The 13,678-nt window shown below is 41.2% G+C and overlaps 1 long non-coding RNA gene across 4 annotated transcripts in view; it reads left to right on the top strand.

The window, feature by feature from the left end:
• The window catches only part of LOC106042564 (uncharacterized), a 69,367-nt gene that overhangs the window by 27,122 nt on the left and 28,567 nt on the right, over positions 1–13,678 (top strand). For all 4 annotated transcript variants that reach the window (XR_010826331.1, XR_010826334.1, XR_010826329.1 and 1 more), the window contains 2 exons: positions 8,136–8,285; positions 8,576–13,414. This is a non-coding gene — a long non-coding RNA (uncharacterized lncRNA). The remainder of the gene's footprint in view (positions 1–8,135; positions 8,286–8,575; positions 13,415–13,678) is intronic.

Genomic DNA, 13,678 nt, shown 5'->3' on the forward strand with positions numbered 1-13,678 from the left:
TTTCAGCTCCCAAAATGTGCTGTACCATGCCAGAGAAGAAAAGAGGAGCTTAGAGCTGCAAAGGGGAAAAGCTCACGAATGCAAGAAACAAAATAGAACAAGCACAGGAGAGGTTTCCAAGCTGGTAGGGCTCGAGCACTTGCCCCACTGAGAGAGGCTGGGGATCTGGGCTGGGTCAGCCCAGAGGAGGGAAGGCTGTGGTGACACTAAATAGCACGTAGATAGAACCTTTTGAGGGGTCATCAAGGAGCTGGAGTCAGACTCTTCATAGCATGCAGAAAGACAATGGGCACAAGTTGCAATAAGAGAGATTCGGGCTGGGTATAAGGAAAGACCATTTCCCTGTGGTGACAGTGTGGCAGTGGAGAAGGTCACTCCAAGAGGCTGTGTTGTCTATGTCCTTGGGAGGTTTCAAGCCCTGACTGGACCAAGCCATAAGCAGCCTGGTCTGACCCCAGGGCTGGCCCTGCTTTGGGCAGGCGGTTGGACTGGAAACCTCCTGAGGCCATTCCTGGTCTAAGTAGTCACTGAGGCACTTGCAGAGCACTTGCTTAGCCTATGAAAAGTACTAGGAATAATTCCTCCAGTACGGAAAGCCAGCACTGCAGCAGAGGAAGAAGGGACAAGGGCTGTGAATAAAGCCTCAGGGATCATTGTCCACTCTTCCCAGATGTATGTGAGTATAAGGCTTGACTGACTTTACCATTTCTTTGGCAGTCTGACTTTCCTCCCATGGTTCCTGATAGCACTGAAGCTGTGACTGCTTCTTGCTGGGGTGGAAATGACCTGGGAATTACTTACCCTCCTCTTTTGGGAGAGCTGGTGACTCCCAGGTAAGAACCTCCTGTCCCTGCAGGTATTGGAGGGGCTGTGGACACCACTGTCCGTGGAGACACCAGCTGCTGCCTCCATGTCCTCCTGCTGGGTCTCTGTGCTCATTGCAGAGCCTGCAATGTTTTCTATGCTCCGCTTCCCAGGCTTCCTCATCAGAGGCTCCCTGTGATTGCCAGGGGCTGTGGGATTCTTGCAGGTGAGGATGTCTTTTTTCCCCTCCTTGTGTGCAGGCCCTGGAGGTCTCCTGCTTTTGGACCTAGCTGGGTGCTAGCTGAGACTTCTCTCTGGATGGGGAGGTGTTCAGTCTGGAAGAGGCCAAGTAGCATCCTTGCATCATAGTGGGAGGTCCCCGAGGCCTCTTTGAGTAAAGGCCTCCATGTTGCTGGCACATGTGATAAACTTCTGGAGAAACTGCTGGGTGTGACTCGGCAGGAACAGCCTCATGTCATGAGCAAAGGTGATCCTAAGTCAGATGGGATGTCAGCACCCCACCTCCCATGTCTGGGTTGAATTTGTCCCTGTGTCTCCAGGTCAGTACTTGAAGGGTGAAACTCAGACAGAAGTCAAGTTCATTTTTCCCACAGTTCCATTCAGGTTTTAGACACAAATCTCTGCACCCTTTGGGGCTGTTGGCTCCTTTGTGCCCATGCCCCAGCTGCTGATGACATGCTTTACCAAAGAAATGGAGACTGAGACAAGTCCCTCTTGCAGGGAGCTCTCAGGAGGCAGGAGGTAGAGGTGGTCTCTTCTGATCTCTTTTCTCTGTGTAGAGAAAAGTCACTGCATTATCGTCTCCAGGCCACTTTGTTTTGGCTTGCTGAAGAGAGTTGTGCTTGTCTAAGCCGTTTGTGTATGTCCCGTGTGCTAGTCCTTTTTTCAGAATTAGTTTGGTTCTGGGTGCATGAAAACCCATTGGGCCCAAGAAAGGTCAATCTTTTAATAAAACCACAGCTGGATTTCCCCAAACTGAGGAGATGCTGACCTTCATCAACCCCTTAGCCCAATAATCAAGGCAATAACTTTAGACAGTGAACAGAGGAAACAAGCCAACAAGCCAGCTGGGCCATGATCTCAGCTTCAATAAGTAGAGTACTAGAAAGGCCCACAGGAAAGTCCCAGCACCCCACCAGGAACAAGCAGCTGGGGGGCACCATGGCAGCCCCAGCCCTGGGTACCTCCCTGGGTACGGGGACAGGCTGAGAGCAGTCTGGGGTTTGGGCCTGTGGGTGAGGATCAGGCCCAGGCCCAGGCCCCATGAGGTGTATTAGGGTGAGACCTGGCCCTGAGGTGGCCACATGGACCTCAGGACCCTGGCAGGTAATGTGGCCAGCATGTGCTGGGCTGTCAGTAAGTGACAGGTAACAAATTATAGATACAAGAAGTAGCTGGATTTCCCCGTTGCAGGTTAAAACCAGATACGGATCAGAGCCTTGCATGCCCTGTATTGCTTTATGTCCTGAGCAAACTTAGTGCTGGCTTCGAGCCAGGAAGTAATTTTCCAGTCATTTTTCCAGCTGCAGACTGGAGTGCATTGAATGTAGCCTTTATACTCCTCGAACATCAGGCCCTGAAACAAAGAATATGTGTGCTCTACAAAGACGTTTTGTTATAACTAGGTGGATTGTATTTGCAATTGGGATTACAGTACATGGGAATCAAGATACAAAAATACAAATGAGAAAACCTCTTTCTGATTTTACTGAACAAAATAACCCCCGTAGGAATTGCTGTATACTACATAGTCATCATGTGGCTTATTGGGAAAGCTGAGCATATTGGTCTTGTAAGGGTCCCAGCACATCTGCTGCTGCACCCATGAGTCTGTTTCAATACAGTACAAAAAATGCTATGCATGTTTAGAACCACATTAATTTTAGAATTGCCATAGAAATTGCTGGTGTCTTAGCAGTTCATTTCTTTGCACAACAGGGCAGAATTGAAAAATTTCAAAATCTTCTTTAGAATGGAAATTCTGAAATTCTTAGGAAAAACAGTACTTTAATACAAAAGTCTGGAGTTCATTGAAATGTTTTATTTTTACTTATTCAAAGCATCACAATGGATTGTGTTGATTCATTTCAATACTAAACTGCAGATCACGACTGTGCATTGTCTTGAGGGAGCTGTAGTACCAAATCTCATTGATTCCCACACTGTGAGCAGGGTCCCTGGCCTGACTCCGTCTTCTGTAATGCATTCAGAATCACAGGGCTTCCAAGGTAAATCCTACAGTTTTGTAAGAAAGGAGTTATGTACATTGCAGGAAACAGAAAATTTCAGCGAAAGCACGAGAGAAATGAAGTGCAGAACTATAGCACACACAAAGGAGAAAATATTAGGCAGTGGTCATTATATGTTTGCTTATTCATGTCAACTCAACGTCCCCCTCCACCCCTCCACCCACCCTCCCCAAAAAAAGCCTTTTGAATCATCGAATCACTAACGCGTTTTGTTTTTTTATCCAACCACCCATAAATGAAGTATTTCACTTGATTATTTTGAACAGTTTTAGCAGAATAAAAACTTTGCAAACATAGGGCTCTTTAAAAAGCATCCAATACAAAAGGTGTGGTGACAGAGCAGTTACAGACATTTCTTCTGCCCAGGAGTTCTGACAAGAGAATGGATGAAATACTTTTAAACCCATGAAAGGGAAATTTAGCTTTGGGCAGTCATCCTTCTCTGCTCCTGTCTGTCCCTGTACTGCCTTTGACGCTACTTTGTTGTTGCTCCTCAGCTGAAGGCTGCTACCTGCCATGTAGAGGACCTTCTGGTGGAGGGGTGTCAGTCTGAATGACTCAGATATGTCCTATTCTTTCAGCAATTTCATAGAATCACAGAATAGCTGGTGTTGGAAGGGACCTTAAAGATCACCTAGCTCCAACCCCCCTGCCATGGGCAGGGATGCCACCCACTAGATCAGGTTGCTCAGGGCCTCATCTAACCTGGTCTTGAACACCTTTAGGGATGGGGCATCCACAAATTTTCTGGGCAACCTGTGCCAGTGCCTCACCACCCTCTGAGTGAAGACTTTCCTTCTAACCTCTAATCTAAATCTCCCCTCTTTTAGTTTAAAACCATTCCCCCTTGTCCTGTCATTATCTGAATGAGTAGAGTCATTCTCCGTCTTTCTTATAAGCCCCCTTTAAGTACTGAAGTATTTAAGTATTTAAGTATTGAAAAGCTTAATGAGGTCATTCTGGAGCCTTCTTTTCTCCAGGCTGAACATCCTCAGCTGTCTCAGCCTTTCTTCATAGGAGAGGTGCTCCAGCCCTCTGATCATCTTTGTGGCCCTCCTCTGGACCCACTCTAAGAGGTCCATGTGCTTCTTGTGCTGGGGGCCCCAGACCTGGTTGCAGCACTCCAGGTGGGGTCTCACAAGAGCAGAGCAGAGGGCCATCCCTCTTTTGATGCAGCCCAGGATGCAGTTGGCCTTCTGAGCTGCAAACGTGCGTTGCTGGTTCATGTTGAGCTTTTCATCCACCAGAACTCCCAAGTCCTTCTCTGCAGGGCTGTTCTCAATTTCTTCTCCCAGTCTGTCTCATGTCTGGGATTGTTCTAACCCAGGTGCAATACATTGTACTTGGCCTTGTTGAACCTCATTAGGTTCATGTGGGCCCAATACTCAAGCTTGTGTAGGTTCCATGAGATGGCATCACTTCCTTCTGTTGTATTGACTGCACCACCCAGCTTGGGGTCATCTGCAAACTTGCTGAGGGTGCACTTGATCCCACTGTCTATGTCATTGATAAAGATACTAAACAGCTCTGGTCCGAGGACAGACCCCTGAGGGACACCACTTGTCACTGGCCTCCACCTGGACATAGAGCCATTGACCACCACTCTCTGGGTGCGGCCTTCAAGCCAACTCCTTATCCACTGAATGGTTCACCCATCAAATCCATATCTCTCCAATTTGGAGATCAGGATGTCCTGTGGGATCATGTCAAAGGCCTTGCAGAAGTCCAGATAGATGACATCATTGGTCTTTCCTTGTCAACTGATGCAGTCACTCCATCACAGAATGCCACCAGTTTGTCCAGGCACAATTTGCCCTTGGTGAAGCCCTGCTGGCTTTCTTGGGTCACTTCTTTGTCTTGCATGTGCCTTGACATCGTTTCCAGGAGGATCTTTTCCATGATCTTGCCAGGCACAGATGTGAGGCTCACTGGTCTGTAGTTCCCTGGGTCCTCCTTTCTATTTTTGTTTTTATTTTTTTTAAATGGGAGTGATATTTCCCTTTTTCCAGTCACCAGGGACTTCACCTGACTGCCAGGATTTTTCAAAATTTGATGGAGAGAGGCTTGGGAGCTGGTTAAAACAACAACTAAATTTGGCAATATTTTGATTGAGAGAGGTGAGGAAGAGCCTTTGATGGCAACAGAGCTGGCAGACAGGATGGCTGTTGGGTTGCATGCAGAAGCAATTGTAAGCAGCTGGGAGCAGGATTTGAAACTTCTTCCACCATTCTAGCACCAACTTCTTGCACCATTTTTAGCCATATTGCACTCAAGTGCAAGGTGTGTTTCTGCTCATTTAGACACAGTTTTACAAGTTGTGCTTTTCTAGCTTACCTTCTTCAAACAGCACTCCAGAAAAAAAAAAAAAGAAAAAAAAAGGTTTTGAACCAAAGATGTATTTTCACTGAAAAAAGACCCCTTGAGTCAACATTAACACATGATGTCCTTCAGTGGGTATGTTGTAGATCTTTTTGAATGTAAATAAATCCACGGTGAATGCCAATGTGACCGTCTCACTAGAGACACGGTATAAATTAATCTTTAAAACTTATTAAATATCCTTAGTGCAGTGGGCTTTGGTGAATATGAAGAGTCCCTTCAAATTGGGCTGTTTCTTCTGGTGGACAGATACAGAGTTAGGAGGGCAGCTTAAGGAATCTTAGGCTACATCAGCTGACTGGGGAACTCACACACCCAGGTGAAAAACTCAGACCAGAAGAGATTTTCCATTTTGAATCCAAAGTCTCAAGAAACTGTATGTTCAACCTTGGGGAGTTTTAGAAAGCATAAATGTCAGGTTCATGCATAACGAAGAAGCTTGCCATTTATATCAATAAATGTGGTTGCTATTTTCTTTCAGAGAATAAGGTTCTGGTAAGCATAGCTATTCAGGTGATCTCTTGCAATTTGGAAGACTGCATAATCCTCGTATTTATTAGTGTGCCACTGTCTGATAGAAATATTCCTTATATGGGTAAGGAATGTATACTTTTAATAACTACAGTACTCACTTTGACAAATACCAGTTGCATGTAAGTATGATTTTGCAGACCCACCAGGCTGTCCAAAGCCTTACAAGGTATTCACCGTAATTGGTAGTTGGTGGGGGAGAAGCAGGAGAAATCCTTCATGTCTCAGTCTGAGGCAAACCTGAACATCAAAATGAATTAGGCCAGTTTTTGTGTTTTATCAGCTGATGATAAGGTACATGATACAATCTAATTCTGAAGGGAATTTTAGTATCCTCTATGAGCCAGAAACATGATACCTATTGGGCACTATAATATATTTCTCAGAGCTCTGGAGGTGATAGAAATGAAGAAGAGGGTAAGTACCGTAACGTGAAAGAGTGCTTCTTGTTTCAGAAGTGTGTGTGCTTCCATACAGTTGTGTTTTGTCACCTGATTTCTTCGATGTAACCTACCATGTTAGAAACACTAAGACATTTCCTCTGCTTCCCAATATGATGATATAAATATGCTGCATCTGGTGGAATATTTTGCTTCATTCTGATGCCTTGTTATACCCATGACAGAAAACTACCAGTAAAATTGGGATGGCTCCCTGGCACAGGGACCATTGATTCCAGAAATCCATCAATTTCTATTTTTGCATAGGTGTGTTTTCCTTTGCCTCCAATGATTTGAGTTGCCATTTCCATCCAGCCTTATGACAGACAACAAATTTTTCTCTGTGTGTGTGTGTCATGTAGCAATTGCTCACATTTTTTGTCTGTGGTATTTCCTTTTTTTTTTTTTTCCTAGAAAACTGTATTGTTGGAAACATTGTTAGCGCTGTCAGTAGCTCCATGTTTCTGTCATTAGAGCAATGACTTGGAATTCAGGTAATGCCGTGGACTTTTTGGTTGCTGGGGAGAAATCTGTTTCATAGCCTTTCCCTGCCTGCCGTGCTGTAGCCACCTCTGCTTCTTCTCTTGTCCATGTTGGGTATAAGCTTTTTGTGGTAGGGGCTGCCTTTGAGTAAATATTTGGACAAGATATAGCAGGACGAGATGTAGATTTTTTTTTTAATTATTTTTTTTTTTTGGCGGGGGGGCAGGGAAGAACTTGTAGGCATGTAATCATGTAAACAAGAGTTGTTTATATGAATCAGGATTTTACCATTTAACAATTTACTGGCAAGGCCCAGAGTGGGGCTGAAATGCAGTTTTCCTTATGCCATATGCATACTGCAGAGTCACTGTGACAATTTGTTCAGGAGCTGGAGCTTTTCCTCTCCACAAAAGAAATATTGAGCTAAAATGAAGGCCAGTAAATGCTTAATTACTGATACTAAACCATCTTTCATATATATACTGTGAACATGAAACATATTGGACAGAGCTGCTGTCTGGCGCATTTTCATAATATGTGAAACTGGTAAATCAGAAACAGATGGAAGTACTGAAGTGGGAGAAATGCTCTGTTCTCTAATTAACTTGATAACAATGCAGAAGAACAACAATATTTGGGTTTTGTGCAAGACCATTGGGTCAATATGCTCTCAGATAGAAGATGGACAGCCAGGACATGAAAATTATTATTCAGGATATATATTTATATAAATTATAACATTACCTGCTTATATTTATCAAGGAGAAGCTTATAAAACAGTTGTCCTTATGGTTCCCTTCTCCATCATTAGTTATTGAACCATCAGATATTCTGCTCTAATGCATTGTATAATGTGCTTTTGCATATCAGCACAATGCCAGGCGTAGAGATGGAGGAAATTAGTCTTGAAAAACGCTCATTTATTGAAAAAGATTTCCTGAAAATATTAGGAATTGAAGGTAAATGGGATTCGTACTTTCAGCTATTAAAAATGTGTTTGGAATGACAAAATGTTTAAAAGTCTCTTTGGACCAACTCATTCTTGATTTCAGAGAGCTGGATTCAAATGCTTTTATGCCTGACAGGCCCACACCTCTGGACTACTCAGCTGTGTAAATATGTGTGTACAAACTTCTGCTCTCTATGCCTATGTTTCTGCTTTATGTACTTGGTTAGATGTGCTAATCACATACCAGAAGCTGAAAATCTGGTGTCTGATGCTTTGCAGGAGTGTCACAGTCCTTCAGCTGGAGCAGAACCGGGGACCCATGCAATCTTGGGGCTGGACAGCGTTTACTCTTGATTGGCCACATCATCTTAAGATTCCTACGAGTAGACTAAGGTGTTATTTTCACCTTCTTTTGGCTGAAAAGTATAGGTAAGACCAACCCTAAAGAAACTGCAAACTAAGGAAGTAAAAATCCAGCATACATCATATGGGCTGGTAGCTGAAATCTTTTTCTGGGAGTTAAGAGATATGAATTCAGACTGCCACAGGCAGACGAGAAGATGGACCTTAAGCTCTGGGCAGAGTCTAAAACTCAATGAATTACTGAGCAAGATTACAGCTACTGTCCAACAGCTTTTTAAACTTACACATTCCAGTCTTTTGCCTTTCTTAGAAATGCCCCAAATACAATAAATTTTTGTTTGTCTGTTTTGTTTTAGATTTCATGGAAAAACTTCGAGTGCTCTGTCCACCTTCATTTTTTTTTCTTTTTTTTTGTTTTGTTTTGTTTTGTTTTGGTGTTTATTTGGCAAGATACAGGAATTTTTTAATTCATTTTAATCCAAACCAAAATGCTTTATTTGTGTGTTTTCTTCTGGCCGTTGATCTAAAAATCCAAATATTCTAACAGTCCCAACTTTAGCAAATATGAGAGCATGGATTTAGTACCATTCCTCTTTCTAAGGGTTTTCCTCTGGACAAGCTGCTGTTTAAGCACACACCAAAGTAAGATTTTGCTCTTAGTGTATGTCTGAAGAGATTCTGCAATGCATAAATCAAACTTTCTGAAAACTGAGAGAGCAGAGCAGTGAGCCTAGGCACTCCGTTTCAGACCTCTGAAGCCGAATGCAGCAGGCATTGCTCAGTCATGGCTAGAAACCTGATATTCCCTACTAGCTGCAGGAAATGGGGCATATTGCACTTACAGAGGCCAAGCATATTTTGTCTGAGTCATGATCATGTTAAATGCATTTACTAAGTAAAAATGGGAAAAAAAAAGAGGGAAGAAAAAGGAAAAAAAGAGATTCCATGTAATTGCATGTTCAATTAATTTTAGAAAAAAAAAAAAAAAACAAAAAAAACTTCCAAAGCTCTGGGTAGAAGAGGAGGATGTTTGCTTTCTATGCTTTTTCTTCTTTCTCTCTGTTTCCCATCCCCCCAGAATAACTTACAAAACCTCTTTCAAATGAAGTCTGACCCTCCTATTTGGAACTGGTTTCATGACAGTGAGCAATTATGGTATTTCAAGCATTTGCTAGCTGTAGTCTATGGAGCAATTGCTGATAATCTCCAAATAACTCTTTGGCATCATATGCTTGTGGCTGATGGACAAACCCCTACAACAGAAGACTCAGGGGAGACAGGCACAAGCAATGTGCTCATGAAGCTCAGTGAAGAATGTAGGGAGTGACCACAGCTATTGCACATACAGCTGAATTCATCTCAACACAAAGGCAACAGGAGGGTGGCCTTTTTGTTTCAGATTAATGACTGTATCAGTGCAGTGGATCAACTGATCCACTGAATTCTCCCTGAGTTAATCAAAAGAGTGTGAATGTCTTCCGGAGTTAGCCAGACCAGTTACGAGGAAAATGTACACATGGCTCAGAGCAGCACGGAGTACAAAAACTGAACAATCAAAAAAATGAACTTCAAAAAGGGCAACATGTTTGAACTGGCTTCATGCCATGCATTCCTTTCCTTGGGGATACTCAATGTCATGATGGTGAACATATAGAGACTGGAAATGGGAATTACATTTGTACATGTTGTACGTTGCAACTGATATATTGTGCTCACACTGTGATTTCATCACACTGCTGTATCTCAAAATCCTGTGTAAAATCAAATATAATGAAATGTGTAAATGTGGTATTAAACATTGAACCCTCTTTGTGTGGAATAAATAAAGGAACCTGGTCAGAGACCACTGGACTCTGAAACTGCTTCTGACAAGCTTACAAAAACTGAAAAGTCCATTGTGCTGTTTTCCAAATAATACTTTCTCAAGGAAGCTACTGAGGTAGTCAGAAAAAATGTTTGCAATGAGAAGTGTGCATCAGACCAACTCTGTATGAAGATGCGATCCACTCTAGGAAAAGGTCTAAAATGATGATTGTTCCAACTCCTGCATCACCCTTTCTGAGAATGCACTGCTATTGCATTTTTGAGAGGAAACAATCTTCCTCAATGTTCAGCCAGCTTCCTCCTTGAACTACAGCTGGAGGAAGGATGGGCTAGAGGACTACAGGGGGATAAGAGGTCTTCTTCACCTAGTTCCTGTTGAGATGTCCATCCATGTGAGCATTGATAAATTTTGTTTGTGAAATTTTCATGGCTAGCCTAATGAATGTAAAAGACTACATATTTTTTAAATCTTGACAGTGTCTTTACATCAGTAACTTTCTGAATCAATGACTACTTCTTTACTCATGTCATATCATAGAATTTTGGAATAAGAGTATCAAAAGCTAAACAGTCAAGTATTCAAAAGTTAGGAAAAGTCATATTTAAGACTCCTTGCATCATTAAATACATGGAGATATATTAATTTTTGTGTTTTCCTATGATACAGTGTTAAGAAAGCAAATGATATGCCACACTTTAATCATTAATTATTAACTATTAACCATTTACATGTTTTAGTTGTAATTGCTTTTTTAGTCACCGTGTATCTCTTGTTAAATGTATTTGAAATGTATTTTCGGATATGTTATTGAGATCTCTTTTTGTCATGTCCTTTTTGGCAGAAGACGTCTGCCAAGCTCTGAGGTAAGAATTTTTGAGTTCTTGTCATAGCTTTTTTGTTTATTTTCTGAGAGATACTCCTGTTTCCCACTCAGTCTTTAGAAGAGGACAACAGTTTTTCCAAATTCTCCTTCACAGTTTAAAAAAATCAATTACCATTTGAAATTATAAACTGTGTAGGAGAGAAAAGTATTATTTGAAAGTCTTTTAAATATTATTTCTCATCAGAGGTAATTAGCAAATTATGCATCCAGACTTGTACTAAACTGTTTTCTTCCAACATTTTATCTCTTACAGAGAGACTTGTACAGTACAAGAATATACTCTTAAAGTTAGAACAGCCTAACCTCCTTGTAAACACTACTCCATTTGACATATTCTAGCCAGTTTCAAACAGTCCATGACTTTTTTTTTTTCCTAAAGAATTAAGTATAATATCCTAAGCCGAAGATAGGAAAGATCCCTACTGGTAAACAGTGATTTATAATTGACTTTCAATTACCATTTTCTGCAAAGCCATGCTTTAAATCACTGATAATCTTACTTCTATAACTTTGGAATAATTGGAAGTGAAATTCTTATGTGCAGAGAGTGATGATAAGACCCTACCTTCTGATTTCTCAAACGCTTCTTCTTTCTGACAACTCCTGACCATTTTTAGTGTGTTACAGGCTTAGTAATACTGTATTGCCACATTATTCTTTGCAGATTTACATTTATCTAAGGGTCTTCCAAGAGGCAGCATTTGGCAATATTTACATTATGTAGTGGTCACATCTGTTCAAGGAGGCATTTCAGCTACCACACTTACTTTGTGGCAAGAGTAAGCATGACATTCAAACCATTGCACAAAAATCAGATTTAGCATAACAGAAACATATTTAATAAGTAAATAAAGTGCACAGAGTTATATATGCAGAGAGTTGACATGTTGGGTTTTTTTTCTGCCTTCATTTTTTGAAGTCGTTGAATCAGAGAAAGTTTAAAATAAATCTTTAAGACTTTAAAGGCTTGGCAATGTTAAGTCCTGAAAATTTAGTCTAATGAGAAGCCAGCTGTGGTCAGCCCTCACCAAAATTGCTTTTCCCTGAACTACTCATTTAAAATGCCAGCTGGCCAGCAACCAGCATATACGTAATGCATTGTGTATTGACATTGTGTAGCTGATACAGAGCTCAACATGGTTTTCAAGGCAAACCTGGGAAACTTCCAAAATTAAATCCTAACACTGCTGAAAAGATCAGACCACAGAAATGGAAATAGCTCCACAGCATAATATAACTTTTACTTGGTTGTGTAAATATTAAAAGATGTTTAAAATTATGCCCAGAGATAAGTTTCTTTCATTTAAGCCCTACATTAGATCTCTCAGCTAAAAAATCTCACTGCTTGTTCCCTTTACACCTGGCCTGAGAGGGAAATACTTGTACAGAAATATATGTTTCAGTGTCTGCAAAAGAAGTCTACCACTTTCGTGAAAAAGGATGCTGGGAGATCTGAGGCAGAAGTATGGTAATCCTCAATCCTAATTCCACAGCTAGTATCTCTTCACAAACATCACATGATGTATGCTGGTAGATGCACCCACTACACCATCCTTCAGGGCCATTGAGAAGTAACTGAAATGAAGACCTGAGGAACACCCACAACTGAATTTCTAGGTCTATGTGTGTGCAAGACTATGCTCATTTCCTTGGTAAGGCCCACAGGCTGGATGAGAGCTTCCATGCCTTTTGACTGGGCTGAGTCAAGAGATGAGATTGTACCACAGTACACACCTACCACAAAGGGTAGGTACCACTCAACTTTGCCTCCAGGGGCTACAATGCAAGATAAACATGGCCACTGTGGTTCAGTATCCTATTCTGCTCTCTCACCTATGTGACATACTACTGAGTGAATAATCTGTCATCTCCAGTGAATATAGACTATATTGAGAATAACTGATTTGAAGAAGAAATAGTTCCAACATGAAGTACTAGACATATATGTTTATAAGTGTAATTTTTAATGGAAGTGTTTACAAAGGGCACTCTTTCACACCAAAACTATCTTCATGTGATGGAGCACAAAAGACTTTCTCCAGGCTCTGTATTATTTGTTTTCCCTAAAGGTTTAACAAGTTTACATGAATCTCTCTTTGCCTGGAATGGTAGTTGTTTTTTTTTTCTTTCTTTTTTTTTTTTTCCCAGAATAATGGAGCTGTTTCACAATCACTGGCAGACACAAGGCCAATAAGATAACATTTCCTGCATACTTCACATTCCAGCCTCTTGGATAGGAGCTTTTAGATATGGTTTCTTAAATACAGTTGGAGGTTTGAATTAAAATGCCTCTTGAATGTGGCTCCAAGTCTCAGTCAGTCCATTTCTTGAAACACTGAGTAATACTGATGTGTTGACAGAGTATGGCTATACAATCCATTAACAAAAGTCAACACCTGTTCAATAGAAAGCAAGAAACTTGTACACAGCTGCATCAGTTTTTTGTTTTTTTTTTTTAAAAAAAAGAAGAAGCCCCAAACTTAAAAGGTAAGGCTCTTTATTTTCCAATAACAAATTAGAATAACAAATTGGTATTTCTTTTTCACTTGTTCTTGCCCAGTCTAGCACAAGCCTTCTTCTTATGTTGTCATTCAGCCATTAATCTGGTGATCTATTTTTTCAAATAAAAAATGCTTTTCTACATTTAGAGGAAATATTGCCTTGTCATCCATTGAACAAACAAAGCATACTGGTGGTTTTGGTTTTGGGTTTTAGTGCAGCTGAGTAGCACTTGGTGAGGTATAAGGTATG

Source organism: Anser cygnoides, chromosome 1 (assembly GCF_040182565.1).
Source record: "Anser cygnoides isolate HZ-2024a breed goose chromosome 1, Taihu_goose_T2T_genome, whole genome shotgun sequence".
Classification (NCBI taxonomy): Eukaryota; Metazoa; Chordata; class Aves; order Anseriformes; family Anatidae; genus Anser; species Anser cygnoides.